The sequence below is a fragment of the Lynx rufus genome, unplaced genomic scaffold (assembly GCF_022079265.1).
Source record: "Lynx rufus isolate CCGP_SWC_20201006 ecotype Redwood Valley unplaced genomic scaffold, mLynRuf1.p SCAF_1, whole genome shotgun sequence".
NCBI lineage: Eukaryota > Metazoa > Chordata > Mammalia > Carnivora > Felidae > Lynx > Lynx rufus.
In genome coordinates this window covers 206,820,138-206,841,503 of record NW_025814823.1, presented here as the reverse complement: position 1 = coordinate 206,841,503, position 21,366 = coordinate 206,820,138, and the positions used below count along the sequence as shown (strand labels likewise).

The 21,366-nt window shown below is 39.0% G+C and overlaps 1 long non-coding RNA gene across 1 annotated transcript in view; it reads right to left on the bottom strand.

Moving 5' to 3' along the window:
- The window catches only part of LOC124522039 (uncharacterized), an 82,946-nt gene that overhangs the window by 28,092 nt on the left and 33,488 nt on the right, over positions 1-21,366 (bottom strand). Inside the window, exons 2-3 of the long non-coding RNA XR_006964667.1 lie at positions 14,375-14,504; positions 8,752-8,866 (exon numbers count right to left, since the gene is read on the bottom strand). This is a non-coding gene — a long non-coding RNA (uncharacterized LOC124522039). The remainder of the gene's footprint in view (positions 1-8,751; positions 8,867-14,374; positions 14,505-21,366) is intronic.

The following is a 21,366-nucleotide window of genomic DNA, read 5'->3' as shown; positions in this document are numbered from 1 at the left end:
AGCACCCATAATGAATTGGGCCCAGTAGTTAGTACTTGCCACATATTACGTACTACTTTTCCCATTTCATGGATTAGGAAACTGAGATCAATGAAATTAGGTGATCAGTCAGGATCAAACAGCCCCTAAGAAACAAAGTTGGAATCCCCAAGATGATGGCAGAGTAGGAGGACCCTATTTATTCATCCCATAAATACATCTAGCTAACTATCAAATCATCCTAAATACCCCCCAGAAATCAGCCTGAGGACTGACAGAACAAATTTCACAACTAAAGGGAGAGAAGAGGCCACATCAAAGAAAGTAGCAAGTGCAGGGACATGGTTTAGGGGAGAAACAGATTGTGGCTGCTGAGGAGGGGAGGGAGCTGTGGTTATGGAGAAGGGCAAGCGAGAGAGAGAGAGGGAGGAGTATACAGGAGAATGCACAAACAGAACACTTCCCTAAAGCCACTGGTTTGGACAAGAAGAGGGCTGAATTTTGTAAGTTCTTGCAACTAGTGGGGCTTAAAGTCTAGAGTTTTAAAGGTCAGCAGGTTTGGCTGTGATAGAGCCTGGAGGACACTGCCCAGCTCCTGGAGAGGAGGAAGGCAAAGAACCCAAGGACAGACAGTGTGGAAACAGTGATCTGAAGAGGGCCTGTGGCACACAAGGAGATTATTCACTCTTCTCTGAGTGCACCCCTGAGAGGCAGCATTCTTGGAGACTCCTCTCCAAGAACAAAGGAGCTGGCCAGCAGCACTTCCTTCCCCCACCCCTTAGCATAAACACAGAGCCACCTGTGTTTATGTGGGAAGCAGCACAGCACCAACGCTGGCTGTCTAACTTGCTTAACATCAAGCCCCACTTCTCCTGCACTTCAGTGGAACTGCCCTTCTCAGTCGTGCTTGCTTCAGTCCCAATGCAGCACCTCCCACTCCCCAGAAGACCAGCACAAACCCCTGCTCACACCATATCTCCTGACCAGAGAGTTCTGCAGAGCCTCAGTTCGGGTGGAGTTGATGTCAGTTCTCATTTCACAAGCAGACCAGAGCACACCTGGTTAAAACTTGCTACATCATGCCTGGGACCAAACACTGTCCACAGCAGGCAAGGTGAGCCTCTGCAGATGACTGGCCTGAAGGATAGAGCAGCATAGACAACAGCATAGCACACGCAGCACACCCTGGAGACACTCCTTGAAGTGCCAGGCCTTGGGCACTACAGCACCTCTTTTTCATAAGACCATTACTTTCAGGAGCAGGAGACATTTTTGGCTTTTATAGCACACAGACGAAGGCAGAGACTCAGATAAAATGCCAAGACAGAGGAATTTATCCCAAATGAAAGAAGATAAGGCCACAGCCAGAGATACAAGCAAAATAGGTATAAATAACATGCCTGATGAAAAATTTAAAGCAACAATCATAAGAATACTCACTGGGCTTGAGAAAAGAATGGAAGACATCAAAGAGACCCTTACCACAGAGATAAAAGAGTTAAAAAAGAATCAGTCAGAGATGAAGAATACAACAAATGAGATTGGAAACAGGTCTGATGCAATGAACAGCAGGTTGGAAGAAGCAGAACAATGAATTAGTGATATAGAACACAAAGTAATGGAAAATAATGAAGCTGAAAAAAAGAGAAAGAAGTATTATGGAATAAGAGGATAGACTTAGGGAATTCAGTGACTCCATCAAACATAGTAACATTCATATTACAGGGATCCCAGAAGAGAGAGAAAAGGGAGCGGAAAATATACTTCAAAAAATAATAGCAGAAAGTTTCCATAATCTGGGGAAGGAAACAGACATCCAGATCCAGGAGGCACAGAGAACTCCGACTAAAATCAACAAAAGCAGGCCAACACAAAAGACATATTATAATTAAGTTTGCAACATATAGTGATAAAGGAATAATCTTAAAAGCAGTAAGACAAAAGAAGTCCTTAACTTACAAGGAAAAACCCATAAGGTTAGCTGGAGATTTCTCAACAGAAACTTGGCAGGCCAGAAGAAGTGGCATAATATATTCAAAGTGCTGAATGGGAAAAATCTGCAGCCAAGAATGCTCTACCCAGCAAGACTATCACTCAGAATAGAAGGAAAGATAGAGTTCCCCAGACAAACAAAAACTAAAGGAGTTCGTGAACGCTAAACCAGCCCTACAAGGAATATTAAAGGGGACTCTTCTAGGGCAAAGGGGAGACAAAAATAAGAAAGGATCAGGAGAAAATCCCCAGAAACAATGACAAAACAAGTAATAAAATGGCAATAAATACATATCTATTAATAATTACTTTGAATGTAAATGGACTAAACATTCCAATCAAAAGACATAGGGTATCAGAATGGATAAAAAACAAGACCCATCTATATGCTGCCTACAAGAGACTCCTTTCAGACCAAAAGACACCTGCAAATTTAAAGTGAAATTTATTATGCAAATGGATGTCAAAAGAAAGTCATAGTGGCAATACTTACACTAGACAAACCAGACTTTTTTGTTCTTGTTTTCATCCTGCTTTGATCAGGATACTACTAGCCTGAAGGAATGATTTTAAATATGTTCCCTCTATTTCATTATTTATAAGATTTTGATAAAGACTGTCAATAATTTTTTTTTAATGTTTTGTACAATTCATCAATGAAACCATTCATGAATGGTTTTGGTCTTTTCTGTATTAGATATTTTTTTTATTCCTAATTCAACTTTCCTTCTTGTTATTGGTCTAAGAAGATTTCCTATTTCTTGGATACAAGATTCATGACTCAATCTTGGTAACTTGTGCATTTTTAGGAATTGTCTGTGTTTTTTTCTAAGTTATCTGATTTGTTAGTATATAATTGTTTATTGTTATCTGTTATCACACTATCACTGTGGTTATCTATTGTATTGTTTTCTCTTCCATTTCTCATTTTGATTTTTGAGTTTTCTCTCTTTTTTTCCTTAGTTAATGTAGTTTAAAACATTACCAATTTTGTTTATTTTTTGGAAAACCTGGTCATTACTTTCAATGTTATGTTATTGTTTCTTCTAGTCTCTTTTATTTTTGAAATTTCTTTGTTATGTTTTTCCTCTAATAAATTTCAGCTAAGTTTCTTCTTTTTCTAGTTCCTTGTGGTGTAATGTTAAGTTGTTTACTTGAAATTTTTTTCTTAATACAAGCATTTATAGCATAAACTTCATTCTAACATTTGGTTTTGCTGCATCCCATACGTTTTGGAATATTGTGGTTTCTTTTTTCTGTTTGTTTTGAGACATATTTTAATTTGCCATTTGATTTTTTATTTGGCAAACTGCTTGTGCAGTACTGTGTTGTTTAATATTTATATATTAAATATTTAAAATATTTTCTTAATATTTATTTATTTTTGAAGGAGAGACAGAGCGTGAGCAGAGGAAGAGTCAGAGAAAGAAGAAGACACAGAATTCGAAGAAGGCTCCAGGCTCTGAGCTGTCAGCACAGAGCCCAACAAGGAGCTTGAACTCACAAGCTGTGAGATCATGACCTGAGCTAAAGTCGGATGCTTAACCAACTGAGCCACTCAGGTGCCCATTAAATATTTAATATTTTTTAAAAAAGAAACAAAGTCAAGATTCCAACCAGAACTGTCTGATGCCAAAGCCCATGTTCCTTCTATATACCGTGCTTTATAATACTTGAAGGCAAGAGAATGCTATAGTTATGACAAATTTTTAGAGTTAGCTATTTGTGATGAAAAATTCCTTTTCTCTGCCATATTGTTGCCATCCAGAGCCAGTGGCAGAAAGAAAGCCATTGCAATCAGTCCTTCCGTGTGGGCCTCAAGTTCTAGTCCTTAGCCAAGCCTCCAATCTGTCCCATCCCCCTGTGGTTTCTCTAGTCTAATTATAGCTCTTAGAAGATTTGCTAATTCAGACAATAATCACAACATCCTGTTGAGTTCAAACAAAATGTTTTTGTAAAAACAAGGATAATTACTCTTCAAGGTGTTTTATAAATAATAAAAAGATAGTATCTCCTTAAATTCATACAATGGGTGCTCTTTCTTTTCAAAGAACTTTACAACTATCAACTAATTGGTGCTTTCATATAATACTAAATATCTTTTAACCCACGGAAGCAAAAGTGTCTTAGGGTAAAGCAATTCTGACTCTTGCCTGACAGCACAGGGGGTTCTGACTCTCATTTTGGGGAGTACAGCCTCCTGAACATGAGGAGGACAGAGCAGAAAGTAGTGAGAACAAAGGCTGGAAATTAATGGAAATCTTCCCATCTATTAGCCACGCAGCTCACAAGGCACTTGTTTAGATAAGATGTTCCTTCAGCCATATAATTTAGTATTTTAAAAGGTGGCTTCCATCAATTATGATAATGTGGTATATGATGTAAGGAAAAAGCTGAAATCCCAGTGAACTATATTATACAATAGCTGACCTCACACTGGCTAAGACTGAGTTAAGAATGAACACACATGAGGTTGCTGTCAAACAATCCTTTGCCACCTCAGAATATTATTCAGAAGATCAAATAATACTTCCCTGGTTCTGTACTGGCTTTTAAAAATATTAATATACAGTTTATTGCTTTCTTAGTTTTAATTTATTTTTATATATTTTTATTCAAGTATACTTAACATACAGTGTTATAAAAGTTTCAGGTGTCCAATATAATGATTCTACAATGTGTTCTTCATCCCCTCACCCACATTTCCTCTGGCAACAACCAGTTCTCTGTATTTAAGAGTCTGGGGTTTTTTTGCACATCTCTTTTTTTCCTTTGTTCTGTTTCTTTCTTTCTTTTTTTTAATGTTTATTCATTTTTGAGAGAGAGAGACAGACAGAGACAGAGCATGAGTGGGGGAGGGGCAGGGAGAGAGGGTGACACAGAATCTGAAGCAGGCTCCAGGCTCTGAGCTGTCAGCACAGAGCCCGACACAGGGCTCAAACCCACAAGTGGTGAGATCATGACCGGAGCCAAAGTTGGAAGACTAACGGACTGAGCCACACAGGCATCCCTGTTGTGTTTCTTAAATTCCACATATGAATGAAATCATGTGGTATTTGTCTTTCTCTGACTTATTTCATTTACGATTATATCCTCTACATCCATTCATGTTGTTGCAAATGGCAAGATTTCATTCTTTTTATGGTTGAGTACTATTCCACTGTGTGTGTGTGTGTGTGTGTGTGTGTGTGTGTGTGTGCCACATCTTTATCCATTCATCTATATATGGACACTGGAGTTGTTCTATACAACTGTGGCCAGTTTCATCTACTATTTTATTGTAATTTGTTGTAATAGTTAAATAACATAACACTTTTCTATTAATTTTTTATATTATTTAAAGACTTTCTTTAAGGATTCCCAAATAACAATTATTTACATGGAAACATGGGTCTCTCAGGAACACAACTTCAAAACTAAATCTAGAGAAATACATGGGACCCTTCTTGGGTTCCTAGAGCTGCAAGATACACAACTGTAATTCAAACTATTCTGTACAGAAATGTGACCACATGCAACATTCAAGAAACCAGCTCTTGGAGTCAGTAAGGAAAAAAGAGACAAAATTCTTGACAGATGGGCTTTAAAAAATTGCAAAAACAACAACCTAAACCAGCTTCCTTAAGGCTTATTTCAATATCCTGAACAACAACCAAAAAAATCCAGATTAATCTTTAATATGAAACCTTGGTTCTCTTTTGGTTTAAGGAGGATGCTTGGTATTTTGGCAAAGTTTCCTGGATTCTTTTCGTTCCCTTAGGCAAGAGGAACTCATCTCTTATAAGAAATCCTTAAACACTATTATAGGCTTAATGTTTATGTCCCCTCAAAATGCACATGCTGAATGCCTAACCCTCAATGTGACTACATTTGGAGAAAGGGCCTTTATGGAAGTAATGAAGATTAAATGAGATCATAAATGTAGGGCCTTGATCTGATAGCAATAGAGTCCTTATAAGAAGAAACAACAGGGGCGCCTGGGTGGCGCAGTCGGTTAAGCGTCCGACTTCAGCCAGGTCACGATCTCGCGGTCCGTGAGTTCGAGCCCCGCGTCTGGCTCTGGGCTGATGGCTCAGAGCCTGGAGCCTGTTTCCGATTCTGTGTCTCCCTCTCTCTCTGCCCCTCCCCCGTTCATGCTCTGTCTCTCTCTGTCCCAAAAATAAATAAACGTTGAAAAAAAAAATTTAAAAAAAAAAAAAAAAAAGAAACAACAGAGTTCAGCTCATTCTCTCTGTCATGTGCAGACACAGTGAGAAGGTGGCTGTCTGCTTTCATAGGAACCAAATCGGCCAGCACCTCGATTTTGGAGTTCCCAGCCTCCAAAATTGTGGACATAATAAATCTCTGTTACTTAAGCCCCCGGTTTACAGTATTTTGTTATGACAGCCCTAGCAGACTAATACAGATACCAATTAAAAAGAAAATATTCTACAGGTTGGATGAGAACTATATAACAAAAGAATATTTGTAACTGAAAATCTATAATGGAACTTGCTTGTATAATTTTTTTCAGTTGGGCTTCCACGGAAGAGTCCAGTTAAACATCTTGCAGAACCAGGGCATGGCAAAAGGATAACCTGACTTTAATTATCTTGCATGTTTAACTTATTTTAATAAAAGAATTTCTGCAACAACGAGAATAAAATACCTAGAAATAAATTTAAGCAAAGAGGTCAAAGACCTCAAAAGCAAAAAGTCAATAAAAACAACAACAAAAAAATCTATTTAAAAATTGAAGACATACAAATGGCCAACAGGTGCATGAAAAGATGCTCAACATCACTAATCATGAGGAAAATGCAAATCAAAACCACAATGAGGGGTGCCTGGGTGCCTCAGTTGGTTAAGCGACTGACTCTTGATTTCAGCTCAGGTCATGATCTCACGGTTCATGGGTTTGAGCCCCGAGTTGGGCTCCACAGCAGGCAGCACAGAGCCTGCTTGGGATTCTCTCTCTGTCCCTCTCTCTCTGTCCCTCCCGCACTCATGCTAGCTGTCTCTCTCAAAATAAATAAATAAATTTAAAAAATAAAAAAAAGAAATTCCCTAAAAAAAAAAAAAGATTCTCTCCCTCCCCCTCTGCCCCTCCCTTGCTGGCACTTTCTTTCTCTCTCTCTCTCTCAAAACAAAAACAAAAAACCACAATGAGAATATCACCTCACACCAGTCAGAATGGCTATCATCAAAAAGACAAGGGGGTACGTGGGTGGCTCAGTGTGTTGAGTGTCCAACTTCGGCTCAGGTCATGATCTCATGGTTCAGGGTTCAAGCCCCATGTTGGGCTTTGTACTGCCCATGCGGAGCCTACTTTAGATTTTTCTGTCTCCCTCAGTCGGCTCCTTCCCCATGTACATGGGTGCACATGCTCTCTCTCTCTCTCTTGTTCACACTCTTTCTCTCTCTCTCTCTCAAAAATAAATATTTAAAAAAAGACAAAAATAACAAGCGTGGTCAAGGATGTGCAGAGAACCCTTGTGCACTACTGGTGGGAATGTAAATAGGTGCAGCTACTGTGGAAAACAGTATGGAGGTTCCTCAAAAAATTAAAAATAGAACTACCACATGATCTAGCAACTACACTTCTGCATATTACTCAAAGAAAATGAAAACAATAACTCAAATGGATATACAGCTTCATTACATTGTAGCATTATTTACAATAGCCAAGATATGGAAGCAGCCTAAGTGTCCACTGATGAATGAATGGATGACGAAAATGTATATATACATGCACATACACATACACATACACACACGAGATAGAGTACTAGTCAGCCACTAAAAGAATGAAATCTTGCCATTTACCACAACATGGACAGGCACTGAGGGTATTATGCTAGTGAAACTAGTCAAAGAGAGAAAGACAAATACTAGATGATCTCACTCACATGTAGAATCTAAAAAAAGAAAAAAAATTGAACTTATAGATACAGACAACAAATTGGTGGTTGCCAGAGGCTGAGGGTGTGGGTAGACAAAACGGGTGAAAGGCATCAAAAGGTACAAACTTCCAGTTATAAATAAATAAGTCATGGGGATATAATGTACAGCATGGTGACTACAGTAAGAATACAGTATTGCATATCGAGCAATCTTAAAAGTTCTCATTGGAAATAAATATAACTATGATGACAGATACTAATTAGACTTACTGTGGTGGTCATTTCACAACATATACAAATATCAAATCATGTGTACATCTGAAACTAATATACTGTTACATGTCAATTATACTTTGATAAAAAATAAATTACTTTTTTAAGTTAAAAAAAAAAAGAATTTCCCATAGAACTGACAGATGAGCTCATCTGTATGTTTACATTATTTGGCATTCAGAGGTCAATATCTAAAGCTACAGGTAGAATCCCCAGGGCTCTACAGAAATCCTGATGTGTCATAGACAGCGCTCATGGAATGAATATTCCATGAACTCCCCTATATTTCACAGTACATTTGGGATCATGTAACTAATTCTAGCCCAAGGACTCTGAGCGGATGCATGTCACTTCCAGGCCAAGGCAGGCGAGAGCCAATGCACCTCAACTGTCTCCATTTTCCCACCCACAACCACCCCAGAAAACCACACGTTCCAAATTCCATACCAGCAAAATAGGAAATAAGTAAGAACTAAGCATTTATTTGGTAAGCCCGGGAGATTTCAAGGTTTTATTTGTTGTGGCAACTAAGAGTAGTTACCATAATATATCTTGGAACTCTGATTCTGCAGAAGATTTTGGGACTTCAATGCTATTTGAAACTTGAAGATAGACTTAAACCTACCTGTCAAGTTGTGACAGATCATAAGCAATTGAACATGGAGGTAACTGGGGAGATGAAGCATCAGTGTCTCCATAGGAACCACTTATTAAACTTCTTCTATGTTCCTTGATCTGAGCTACACGATGTGGAGTGAAAAGAAAGAAAAAGACATGGTTTAGGCTCTCACAACGCTCCCAGTTTTATTACCAGCAAGGTTTTAGACTCCTACCTCTCCTAAGCAGGGTATTACTAATGTGCTGGAGCTCCTTTGCTTAAGGAATTACATAATTATGTCACATGGAGATTTTATACATACCTAGAATGATGATCACATGAACCAAGTAAATAAGAAATGAGGATTTAATTGATGCCATGGGTTTCAACTGCAATTATAGCAATAAAATTCATAATTTGGTTTATAGTAACTTTCTCTACTGCATCCCTGCCAAAATGCTTAGGGCTTATAAGGGTAATTAAATATAATCAAAGAAAATAGTGCTAATTAAAACCGTAAGCTAGACTATGGTGATGGTTAGATTAAATGGACATCCTAGCTAATGGTACATTCCCTTATCTTATTCCAAAAGACCCAGCAAAAAACCTTTTGTCATCCATCTTGTTTTTGCTAATGGAGAAATCGAAGGACATGGAGGCCACCTGGCTGGAAAGCATGGCAGAAAGACCAGACAGAAACCCATGTGGAACACTGACTTTACTTATGGGCCTGTGCTCCCTCACAACCCCCATGCTCTGTCCTCTTCTCTACCATTCTCAGATGTCACTTTCCAGTTTTCAGAAGATACAAAGTTTATTTTTGTTGTTTTGATTTTGTCTTTTTTGCTTTCATGGTATCTACTCGATGCCTTTGTGTTCTTAGAAAACCAGGACACTGCCTGGTTCTCATATGACCCTCCTCCACCGGCTTCCTCCAGTGTCCACTTTTGAAAGGAAAAGAGAGAAAGAAAGAGAATGATTTACTTCATGGATTGGCCCCCTCTAAGGCCCAGTAGAATCCTAATTATCAAAGCCTGACATGGCAACCTGTCAAGAGTATGAACTGACTGGTGTATATTAGGTCAACTGTCTCTTCTGGAACCTCCCTTTGCCCAAAATAACCTCTTTTAAATTGTCAACTGCTTCTTCTAGCTACCATAAAAAAGATTCTCAGAGCTTCTTCTGAATGTCTCAGGACAGAAAAAAATCTGGTTAAAGAATATTACATTAAAGATACAGAACAAATGAACACAAGGGAAGGGAAGCAAAAATAATATAAAAACAGGGAGGGGGACAAAACATAAGAGACTTAAATATGGAGAACAAACAAAGGGTTACTGGAGGGATTATGGGAGGGGGGATGGGCTAAATGGGTAGGGGCATTAAGGAATCTACTCCTAAAATCATTGTTGCACTATATGCTAACTAACTTGGATGTAAATTTAAAAATTAAATTAAATTAAATTAAATTAAATTAAATTAAAAAAAGAAAGAACTACAGATAAGCTTGGAAATATGTTTAAAAAAAAAACATGTTATATTAAGAAAAAGAAGAAGGGCACCTGGGTGGCTCAGTTGGGTAAGTGTCCAACTTCGGCTGTGTTCATGACCTCACAGTTCGTGAGGTCGAGCCCCGAATCGGGCTCTCTGCTGTCAGCGAAGAGCCTGCTTCAGATCCTCTGTCTCTCTCTCTCTCTGCCCCTCCCCAACTTATGCACGCTCTCTCCCTCATTCTCTCTCTCTCAAAAATAAAGCAAAAGAAGAACAAAAATATTGAGCACTTGCTGCACTAGGGGCCAAACACAGTTTTATTTGTATTATGTAAGTTTACTCAACTATTCAACTCACAAAAAGTTATGAAGTATAAATAAGGTATGACAATTACTCAAATATAAAGCTTAGTTAGAAGTCATCAGTATATGACTAACACTAAAACATGAAAATTTTTAAAAAATGTTTTAATGTTTATTTCTTTTGAGAGACAGAGAGAGACAGAGCATGAGCAGGGGAGGGCCAGAGAGAGAGAGACACACACACAGAATCCGAAGCAGGCTCCAGGCTCTGAGCTGTCAGCACAGAGCCCGATACAGGGCTCGAACTCATGAGCCCTGAGATCATGACCTGAGCCAAAGTCAGAACCTCAACCAACTGAGCCACTGAGGCACCCCTACAATTTTTATAAATTCTTCCACTGAGAAGATTCAGTTCTTTAATCTTCTTTATGAAGTCCAAAAATACCATGAACCTTATGTTGACTAAGAGTGTTCCTCCATTTGCATTAGTCTCAAATATGCCAGAAGGAATCAACTTGCACCATAATGAAGCTTATTTTGCTGGATGTTTTCCTCCACATAATCAGAAAATAACTTCTATTCATCCACTGTTTGAAAGTGAATTACACTGAGATAGACTGAAAAGAACATGGAACTGAGAACTGGAACATCTGCATGTTGAACCTGGCTTTGTGTCTCAGTCAGCTGTGCCACTTGAGGAAGTCACTTCACCTCTCCTATGACCCACTTCCTCATCTATAAACTGAAGAGCACATTTCCATATTGTCTGTTTTGACTGAAAGAAGCTAATTTAAGATACATGCTGTTTAGGATACATCCATTTAAGAATAGTTTGCATTTCTTCCTACATCTCCATGTTTCCATCATCCACTAACCAATGATCATATGTCAGATGTCAGACCCTGTGAGGTACTACATGGGTCTATAATGTTTTAGGGATACAATATGTAAAACATTATCTTTGCCTTCTACAAGACCATAATTGGGTAGAGGGGAATAGTCATGTAAACAAATAACTCTAATTCAGTGTTACTGCTACAACAGAGGTAGGGTCCCAGTGCTATAAGAGAGCAAACGAGTTAGGGTGTTCAGGTAACACTTCAGAGAAGATGTGACATTTGATTAGTACCTTGAAAAATGAATATTTCATATTTTTCTATAAAATCTCTCTCCCCATGTAGCACCATTTTAATAGACTTTAGTAAACTTTGGTCTACTTTCATGACACGTTAAAAACCAGTGCTCCAGGGGCGCCTGGGTGGCGCAGTCGGTTAAGCGTCCGACTTCAGCCAGGTCACGATCTCGCGGTCCGTGAGTTCGAGCCCCGCGTCAGGCTCTGGGCTGATGGCTCGGAGCCTGGAGCCTGTTTCCGATTCTGTGTCTCCCTCTCTCTCTGCCCCTCCCCCGTTCATGCTCTGTCTCTCTCTGTCCCAAAAATAAATAAACGTTGAAAAAAAAAAAAAATTTAAAAACCAGTGCTCCAGGGGTACCTGGTTGGCTCAGTTAAGTGTTTGACTTCGGCACAGATAATGATCCTCACGGGTCGTGGGTTCGAGCCCTACATCAGGCTCTGCACTGATAGTGTGGAGCCTGCTTTGGATCCTCTGTCTCCCCCTCTCTCTGCCCCTCCCCTGCTCATGTGCTCTCTCTCTTTCAAAAATAAAAATAAACATTAAAAAAAAAGACACAGTGCTCCAGCCAACTTGAACATGGTCCTAAATAAAATTTCCTTCTGACAAGGGGGGATGGGCAACCCCATTGCCAAAATAAAGACCACATTTCATCTCTTTTGGTGTGATAATGGACCCAAAAAATTACAATGAAATATGGAAGTGGCCTGAGGATATAGACAGAGTCAACTGAAGCCTTCCAAAGAGCCCACATTGCCTTTTATCGTTAGAAAACATTCAACTCCATTTTTAGAGGTCTGTAGATGCCCTGTGACTGTATCATAGCTTTCTCTAGCTTAAATACCCAAACTCCTGTATCAAGAATTCCAGCCAAAGAATTAAGCTTCAATTTCTCTTTGGGGATATCCTCAACCTACAAAGACATATACTATCACACATGACATGCTGGCTCACGCACACATCTCTATTAGGACATCCACAGCTGCACACTCCAACCAGCCTCTATCACACACACAGAGCAGCTCTTTCAAACCAACCCAAGTAACCTGTTTCTTCCTATCAGCAATTGCATCAGGACAGTATTGGTGTGGAAAGATTCACACATAGGTAAGGCAATATACCATAGTGAATGGAGTAAAATCATAAAGACATGTGCACAGTGGGACTCTGTAGGGGGATCTTAAATATAATAAAAATTATCATTTTTATATTAAAAATAAGTCCTCAAGGGGCGCCTTGGGCGGCTCAGTAGGTTAAGCATTCAACTTCGGCTCAGGTCACGATCTCACAGTTCGTGAGTTTGAGCCCCTCGTCGGGCTCTGTGCTGACAGCTCAGAGCCTGGAGCTTGCTTCAGAGTCTGTGTCTCCCTCTCTCTCTCCCCCTCCTATGCATTCTCTCTCTCTCTCTCTCTCTCTCTCTCTCTCTCTCTCTCTCTCTCAGAAACATTAATAAAAAAAATTTTTTAACAAAAATAAAAATAGGTCCTCAAGTCTGACAAGAGTTCATTAAAAAGGGAAATACTGATGCACTATAGTCAGGGCTGTGGGAGATTATAATCTTTTGGGAAGCAATTTATTCGCCTGTATCAAGAACTTGAAAATGTTCATATCTTTGGACCCAGCTTCTAGAACATAATGCTATTTAGAGAAAATTCTTTATGTATGAAGGTGGTCATCACAGGATTATTTACAGTAATTAAAAAACGGTACAATCCGAAAGTTCAACAAGACAATGATTTTTTTAAAGGATTATACATCTATGTATTAGTATACAATAGATCCATTAAGTAGAACTTAACAAAAAGTTTATAAACCCTTGAAAATCACTTAATTTAAAATATTAAGAAATAAACCAAAATATAAAATCAAGTAAACAGTTGGAGTTTAGATCACAACGCTGCTTTAAAAAGGCACAGACACAAGAAATACAGCAAAAGATCCTCAATGATGGTCTTTGAGTAAAATAACTGACTGACATATTATTTTACTTTTTCATATTTTCCCTGTTTTCTCTAATAAGCGTCAAGAAATAAATTAAGTGCATTAAATCCAATAACTCAGAATAGCCCTGTTTAAGTATGGTATTACATATTCATAGATCCACAGACAGCCAGACAGACCAATGACCAACATGAACAAACACAAAATCCGAAAGAATGTCAGCAAACTGAAAAGCTAAAGGAGACACAGTAATATAAAACAGGAAAGTTAGATTCCCAGAACTTATGAGTAATAAGAAGATAAATACAGAGAAAAATTGCTATTAGAAATGCATCTGATTTTCCAAATAATCTGCAAGACAAATGAATTCAGAATGTCTCTGGTAATGAAGTTAAATTTGACAAAAAACTAATTCAATTAATTCAACAAATCTTTACTGAGAACCTGATGTATGCCGGGCACTTGTCCATGTGTCTGGGACACAAAGATAAATATGACATGGTCCCTGCATTCAAGACGCTTAGCAGAACATAGTTCAATGCTATAGCTTTTATTATATTTGGACTTAATTAATGCAGGTAGCTTCCCAAAAACTGACCAAAGATAAGAAATTTTTGAATACTTTATTTCCACTGGTGGGAAAGAAGGAAGATTAAATTCCAAAGAACTGACTGATGAAAGACATTAAAATTTGGAGTTAGAAAATCAAGCTAAAAGTCCAATAATTCATGTTGTGATTCCACAGCTGCTAACACCAAAATAGGCTGGAGGAAGAAGTCAGCTTACCAGAAGTGAGTCAGTTGGCCAAAACCATTTGTTGAGTGCCACAGCAGCCTCAAGCAGTGTAAAGATACTGTGAAACAGTGTCCAAAAAATAGAACATTCTATCTCTTCCACAAGAAGCTTCCATGCTGACCTGGGTAACAAAACACAAAAGAAATAGTCAAAGAAAACTTTTATAAATTTCATTTGTCAATATATCCAAAAGGGAAAAATAGTGCATAGAAGTAAAGAGGGCACCACAGGAACAGGGACCATAATCTAGGGTGAAAATTGTAGTACAAAGTATTTGAAGTTGTTTTTTGGTTTTTGGGTTTTTTTTAGTTCAAATTAGTTAACATACAATGTAGTCTTGGCTTCAGGAGTAGAACCCAGTGACTTGGCTCTTACATATGACGCCCAGTGCTCATCCCAAAGGTGCCCTCCTTAATGCCCATTACCCATTTAACCTACCCTCTACCCAACACCTCTTGAGTGACCCTCAGTTTATTCTCTGTATTTAAGAGTCTCTTATGGTTTGCCTCCCTCTCTGTTTTTATCTTATTTTTCCTTCCCTTCCCCTACGTTCATTTGTCGAGTTTCCCAAATACCACATATGAGTGAAATCATATGGTATCTGTCTTTCTCTGACTGACTTGTTTCCCTTAGTATAATACCCTCTAGTTTCATCCACATTGTTGCAAATGGCAAGATTTCATTCTTTTTCATCTCTTAGTATTCCAGTGTGTGTGTGTGTGTGTGTGTGTGTGTGTGTGTGTGTATCTTTCCATAATTTGACTATTGTTGATAGTCAAACATTGGGGTACATGTCCCCTTTGAATCAGCATTTTTGTATCCTTTGGATAAATTCCTAGCAGTGCAATTGCTCACTGAAGTTGTATTCTGAAGGTCATGGGGACACTGACAGAGAAAAGAGAAAGGAATGGCGCACTCAACGGAAGGGGAACAAAAGAGTGTTATGCAGAATAAGGCCTGGAGGTCAAGTTTGGCTTGGGCTATCAATGATTTCTGTCTTTGATTGCACCTGCAAACTTTTTAAACACACCCACACCCAGAGTTCTAACTTCACTGATCCATGTAGTGCCCAGGCATGAGTATTTTTAAGAGAATTCCCCACGTGGTTCTGGTGTTCAGCCAATGTTGAGAATCCCTGAGTAAAAGGACCATGTAACTCAGTAAGGAAAGATGATGTACTTGAAATGGGAAACAGATATTTGCAACTTAGTTAAAAGACAGCTTTAAATTCTGGAATTAATTTGGTGTGTTAGACTGTGAACTTCTTAGAAGCAGAAATCATGTTTTTGTTCATTTTAAAATAAACATAATATCAAATTTGTATTTTTGAATGAAACGTTGAATAAATGAATGAATAATTACCTTAGGCAATTCAGTCAATAGAGATGATGATAATGGTTAAGGGAGATTGCTTCAATATTATAACAGAAGAAAGAAGAGATAGACAACAGCTAACATCCACTGAGTGTTCCCTACGTATCAGGCTGGTTCATACTTAGAACCAGCCTATTAAGTGGACATTGTTATCCCAAATTAGGGAATGGAGGCCTACAGTGATTCAGTGTTGATGAACAGCAAAGCTGGAATCTGGCTTTACAAAAATGACATAGTAGTTCTTCCTGGTGGATGCCTACATGTATATGAGCAGTATACAAACAGTATACAGTATACAAACCAACACAAGCTCAAATTTCTGAACAGAGCTTCAGCTTTTGACTTATTCTAATGATGCAGAAATGGCATGTGATTTAATTAAGGTATTTACCTAACTACAAGATTAGACCTCTTAACAGTAATCAGACAGGTGGGTCAACATCTGGTGTTTCTGGAAAATAATTTCTATTGCTCTGTCTCTTCTCACATAGGACTTTATTAGAAATATAATAAGAAAGAAACCATGCCCCAGTGCAGTCTGTTTTGAAATAGGAAATATAATTGCTTTATAATTTAGGGGAAATTGTTCACCATCTATTGTTTCTCTGTTCAATTTAAGGAAAATTTTTCCTTTCATCCTTTCAAAGCTTGTCTGAAAAGAAATGTTTCCACTCTACCTGATGCCATGTATTATGTAGAACAGCAGGATTATATGTCAGTAGAAATAAGAAATTAGTAAACTGAGGAGGGTTTCTCACACTCATGTGTTAAAGATTGTGATTGACATTAAAACACTGCTTTGGATGACTTTACACTGGGAACTACAAGAGAACCAGCCACTCAAAACAGTAAATTTGTTAAAAAAAAAAAAAAAAGTAAAATTGAGGACATTTTAGGTAGTATCTCTCTGCTTAAGGGTAAGTAGAAGCCCTCAATTGCTAAAAGAAAAACTTAGCTTTCTTAAGAAGGAAAATGGGAGGGGCGCCTGGGTGGCGCAGTCGGTTAAGCGTCTGACTTCAGCCAGGTCACGATCTCACGGTCCGTGAGTTCGAGCCCCGCGTCAGGCTCTGGGCTGATGGCTCAGAGCCTGGAGCCTGTTTCCGATTCTGTGTCTCCCTCTCTCTCTGCCCCTCCCCCGTTCATGCTCTGTCTCTCTCTGTCCCAAAAGTAAATAAACGTTGAAAAAAAAAATTAAAAAAAAAAAAAAGGAAAATGGGAAACCATTCTATTAGCATACAGTAATATCAATATAAACTTAAGCACATTAACCGCTCTGTGATTTCTTGGGGAAACCAGAAACTAGATCTTTTGAGAAGCTCTGTGTTTGGGTATAACCAAAGTCAATTTACCTGAACAACAATTTGCAATATATCGCCAACTGGAAACACAGTTGAATTTTTCTTCTGTCCCTAAAACACTTTAACTTTGTAAACTCAAAAATCATAACCTTTACACATTTCTCATTCTATCTCCTTTTTACATTAATGATCTTCTCCCTTGAAAACCTTGAATTCCCTATTAGCATTTTAGGCTCAAGCTCAGCAACTATACTCTCTGAAATATTCATTCATTTATTAATGAAGTTTGCTCATATTTTTAAATATCAAGCTTTTAATGTCCCTCTCTGTGGTTTGTTCCTCCTCCCTCAGATCCATGTATGACTCCATCATAAACAGCATCATTTATTTTTAATTGGCATCAAAACTTCAAGGTTCTAATTGGAGGTTTCATTTGGCTTCATTTTGGCTCTTGTGACAGTGTCTGAATTGCTCTGGAAGTAAGAAAATAGCATTATCTAGAAACTTCCATGAGCTATCTTTAGGACTAACCTACTACCCTCTCGCAAGAAAGCTTACTCTCTGGATCTCCTGAATTACCTGGAAGGACCCTTTTGGAAGGTGGAAGGGCCTTTCTAATTCATCAGATGTAAGATTGGAGCTTCTCCATAGGCCAGCTTATGAGGGCTGCTCTGAAAAAGATAAAGGCCTTCCTTGGGCAGGGATGTCTAGAGGAGACACAGAGGTCTTCCCTGTTGGGGACACAGGCTGTCACATTACACAGTAGCTGTAAATTCCACTTCTTCCCATTTTCACTCTCTACACTTCTCATCACTATATACTCTGTGTCATATTCTGCATTTCAAAGTGAAAGAAAAAGGGAAGTGAAGGATGATAAAATAGTTCAAAGATTACATAATCAAAGGCGGAACTCAAACCATAAAACAAGTTGCTACAGTAAAACCACCAAACCCCCCGTCGGACAAAAACACTACCAAGAGAGGAGAAGTCTTCTAAGTTCGGTTCATTGAAAGGAAAGTATTTTTGGAACGGAGGCCAGGCCAGAAGGCATCTCACATGAGGGTATCAATGGTCATACGCCCATTACTACCCAGAAGAGGCAGAGCAGAGCTCCTGCCATCAGCATTCCATAGCATACAAAAGCTCTTTGCCCAGCAGACAAGGCAGATCTTCCTGTCTGTTGTACACACATGGTGTTCTTCCTTTCCCATTTTCCTTCCTTAAATTACTGCTTTGCAGAGACTGGGGCTTTAGTCATCTTCTTTTCCCAGCAATACAATGCTCTGCAATAAATTCTTGTTGAATTAAAAACTTCCAAATTGAGGCTGTGCTATTAATACAGGTCTTTTAATTACAAGTGCACCAATGGGAAGATCTATTTCTATACATACAGACCAGTTCTCCATGACTACTATGAAGGATTTCCTGTGTCAAATTGATCATCAGGATGCCATGTCTTAAGCATAACGTTTTGTATATAGCATTCAAATACCAGTTGTCAATATTTTGAATATTAGTCTTTAAACTTGTATTTTATGGGGTATCTGGGTGGTTCAGTCGATTGAGCGGTCGACTTCGGCTCAGGTCATGATCTCACAGTTCATGGGTTCAAGGCCTGCATCAGGCTGCTGACAGCTCAGAGCCTGGAGCCTGCTTTAGATTCTGTGTCTCCCTCTTTCTCTGCCCCACCCCTACTTGTTCTCTGTCTCTGTCTCTCAAAAAGGAATAAACATTCAAAAAAAAGTTTAAACTTGTTATATTCTATGCGGTGACATTTAACTGTCACAGCCTCTCTTTCCTTTTTATCCTAATACAAGAAAAAACAAAACAAAATAAAAAACAAGGGACAGGGGCGCCTGGGTGGCGCAGTCGGTTAGGCGTCCAACTTCAGCCAGGTCACGATCTCGCGGTCCGCGAGTTCGAGCCCCGCGTCGGGCTCTGGGCTGATGGCTCAGAGCCTGGAGCCTGTTTCCGATTCTGTGTCTCCCTCTCTCTCTGCCCCTCCCCCGTTCATGCTCTGTCTCTCTCTGTCCCAAAAATAAAATAAACGTTGAAAAAAAAAAAAAAAAAAAAAAAAAAAAAAACAAGGGACAAGAGGGAATTTAGGCCTCTTCTACACACACACACACACACACACACACACACAAAATTAAATTAGATACATAGAAATATTAACATGTTTCATATTTGAAAACCCTGGTTATATTTTCTCTTTTTAATTTTTTTAGTGTTTATTTTTTTGAGAGACAGAAAGATAGAGCGTGAGCAGGGGAGGGGCAGAGAGAGAGGGAGACACAGAATCCAAAGCAGGTTCCAGGCTCCGAGCTGTTAGCATAGAGCCCGATGCAGGGCTTGACCCCACGAACCGCGAGATCATGACCTGAGCTGAAGTCAAATGTTTAACTGACTGAGCCAACCAGGTGCCCCAAAACCCTGGTTATATTTTCTATTCTACCACTGAATGACAGAAAAAGGTTTTCCTTACAGTTTAACCAAACCAGATTGAGAAAAAAATGAACATATCTCCTACAGCATCTTCAGTCAATCATCTTCATGGCCACTGAATTTTCTCTAAATTCATTTCCCCACTCTCAAAACAGAAAGCAAGGGAGTTAGAATTTCTCAGGTCAGAAATATCATACCTTAAGTTCTCTGTTCATCTAGGTTAAGTACAAGAAGGGGAAAATATTTCCACATACAGGCTTCTGTCCCCACTTCCCTTTGCATGTGAAAAAAAAAACTATCTGAAAACAGTAGTGATAATAACAACAATCTGGAATTCTGACTCTGTTCACAGCTTTACACACACTATCTCCACCCAACTTCCATCACAGCCTTATGAGATCAGTATGGTTGTTATCTGCACTTTACAGATAAAGAAACTAAGGCTTAGAGAAGTAAAGCAACTTGCTAAAATTTCTTTGGGTAACTTTTTTCTTTCTTACAAGAAAAGGGAAAAGGGGAACTTGTCCAAGGTCTAATACCATAAGAATACCCACAAGGGACTAGAACTCTTTAAAATTTTAAAGAAAATGAGGCTGACAATATAAATTTACATGGAAGCATGGGTGATATCAGATTCCTTTCTCATATCCGAGTTCAAAAGTACTGGCTTGTTTTCTCAAATCCAAACAGAAAGAAATTCCCCATGTGATGGTAAAGGGAGCCCAAGTTTCACCGACTAGCTGTGTGGCCTTAGGCAAGATCCTCAGCCTCCTTAGGATGGACTGAGAAATGGAAATGAGAAAGACTTGCCTCTTGTGGTAGCTGTATGGGTTAAATGAGGTGACCTATGAAAAGCCCCTGGTATGTAGTAATCACTCAAGAAAGAAACTTACACTAAATTCTCACTGGAAGACATAAAGACCCAGGGTTCAGGAAATGGAGTTCAGAAGTTGGTAGACTTGGAGTAAGTGTCTCCATATTCAGAAAATACTGGCCTCTGTCAGCATCAGAAGGGGATCATATGTGGAAGCCACTATCTCCTACCGCTACCCTGCCCTCAGGAACACTGGCCTCCACCTGGCTCTTAGGACAGGTCACCTGATTCCAAGGAGGTCTTCCTTTCACGCCATTCACAGCCACAAGGACATCTGTGAAACAGTTTATTATACAAAGCAAGTTGTATCTGTTGGTGGGAATGCAAACTGGTGCAGCTGATCTGGAAAATGGTGTGAAGGTTCCTCAAAAAATTAAAAATAGAATTACCCTATGACCCAGCAAAAAACTACTAGTAATTTATCCAAAGGATACAGGATTGCTGATTCAAAGGGGCACGTGCACCGCAACGTTTACAGCAGCGCTATCAACGATAGTCAAATTACGGAAAGAGCCCAAATGTCCATCAATTGATGAATGGATTAAGAAGATGCAGTACACACACACACACACACACACACACACACACACACACACACACAATGGAATACTACTCAGAGATGAAAAAGAATGACATCTTGTCATCTTGGCTTTAGGAGTGGAACCAGTGATTCATCTCTTACATATAACACACAGTGCTCATCTCAACAAGTGCCCTACTTAATGCTCATCACCCATTCCCCCCATCAACCCTCAGTTTGTTCTCTGTATTTAAGAGTCTCTTATGGTTTGCCTCCCTCATAGCATACACTGTATGTTATCTAACTTGAGAATAAATAAAAAATAAAATATAAAAAAACAAAGCAAGGTGCATGAAAACTTCAGTGTCAGAATAGTCTATGTCCCAAGGCTAGGGTCTAGACCTTCTCCCTTAAAACCTCCTCACCCCAACCACTGCTAAGCTTGAGTTTATAACCACAAAGCAATAAGCAG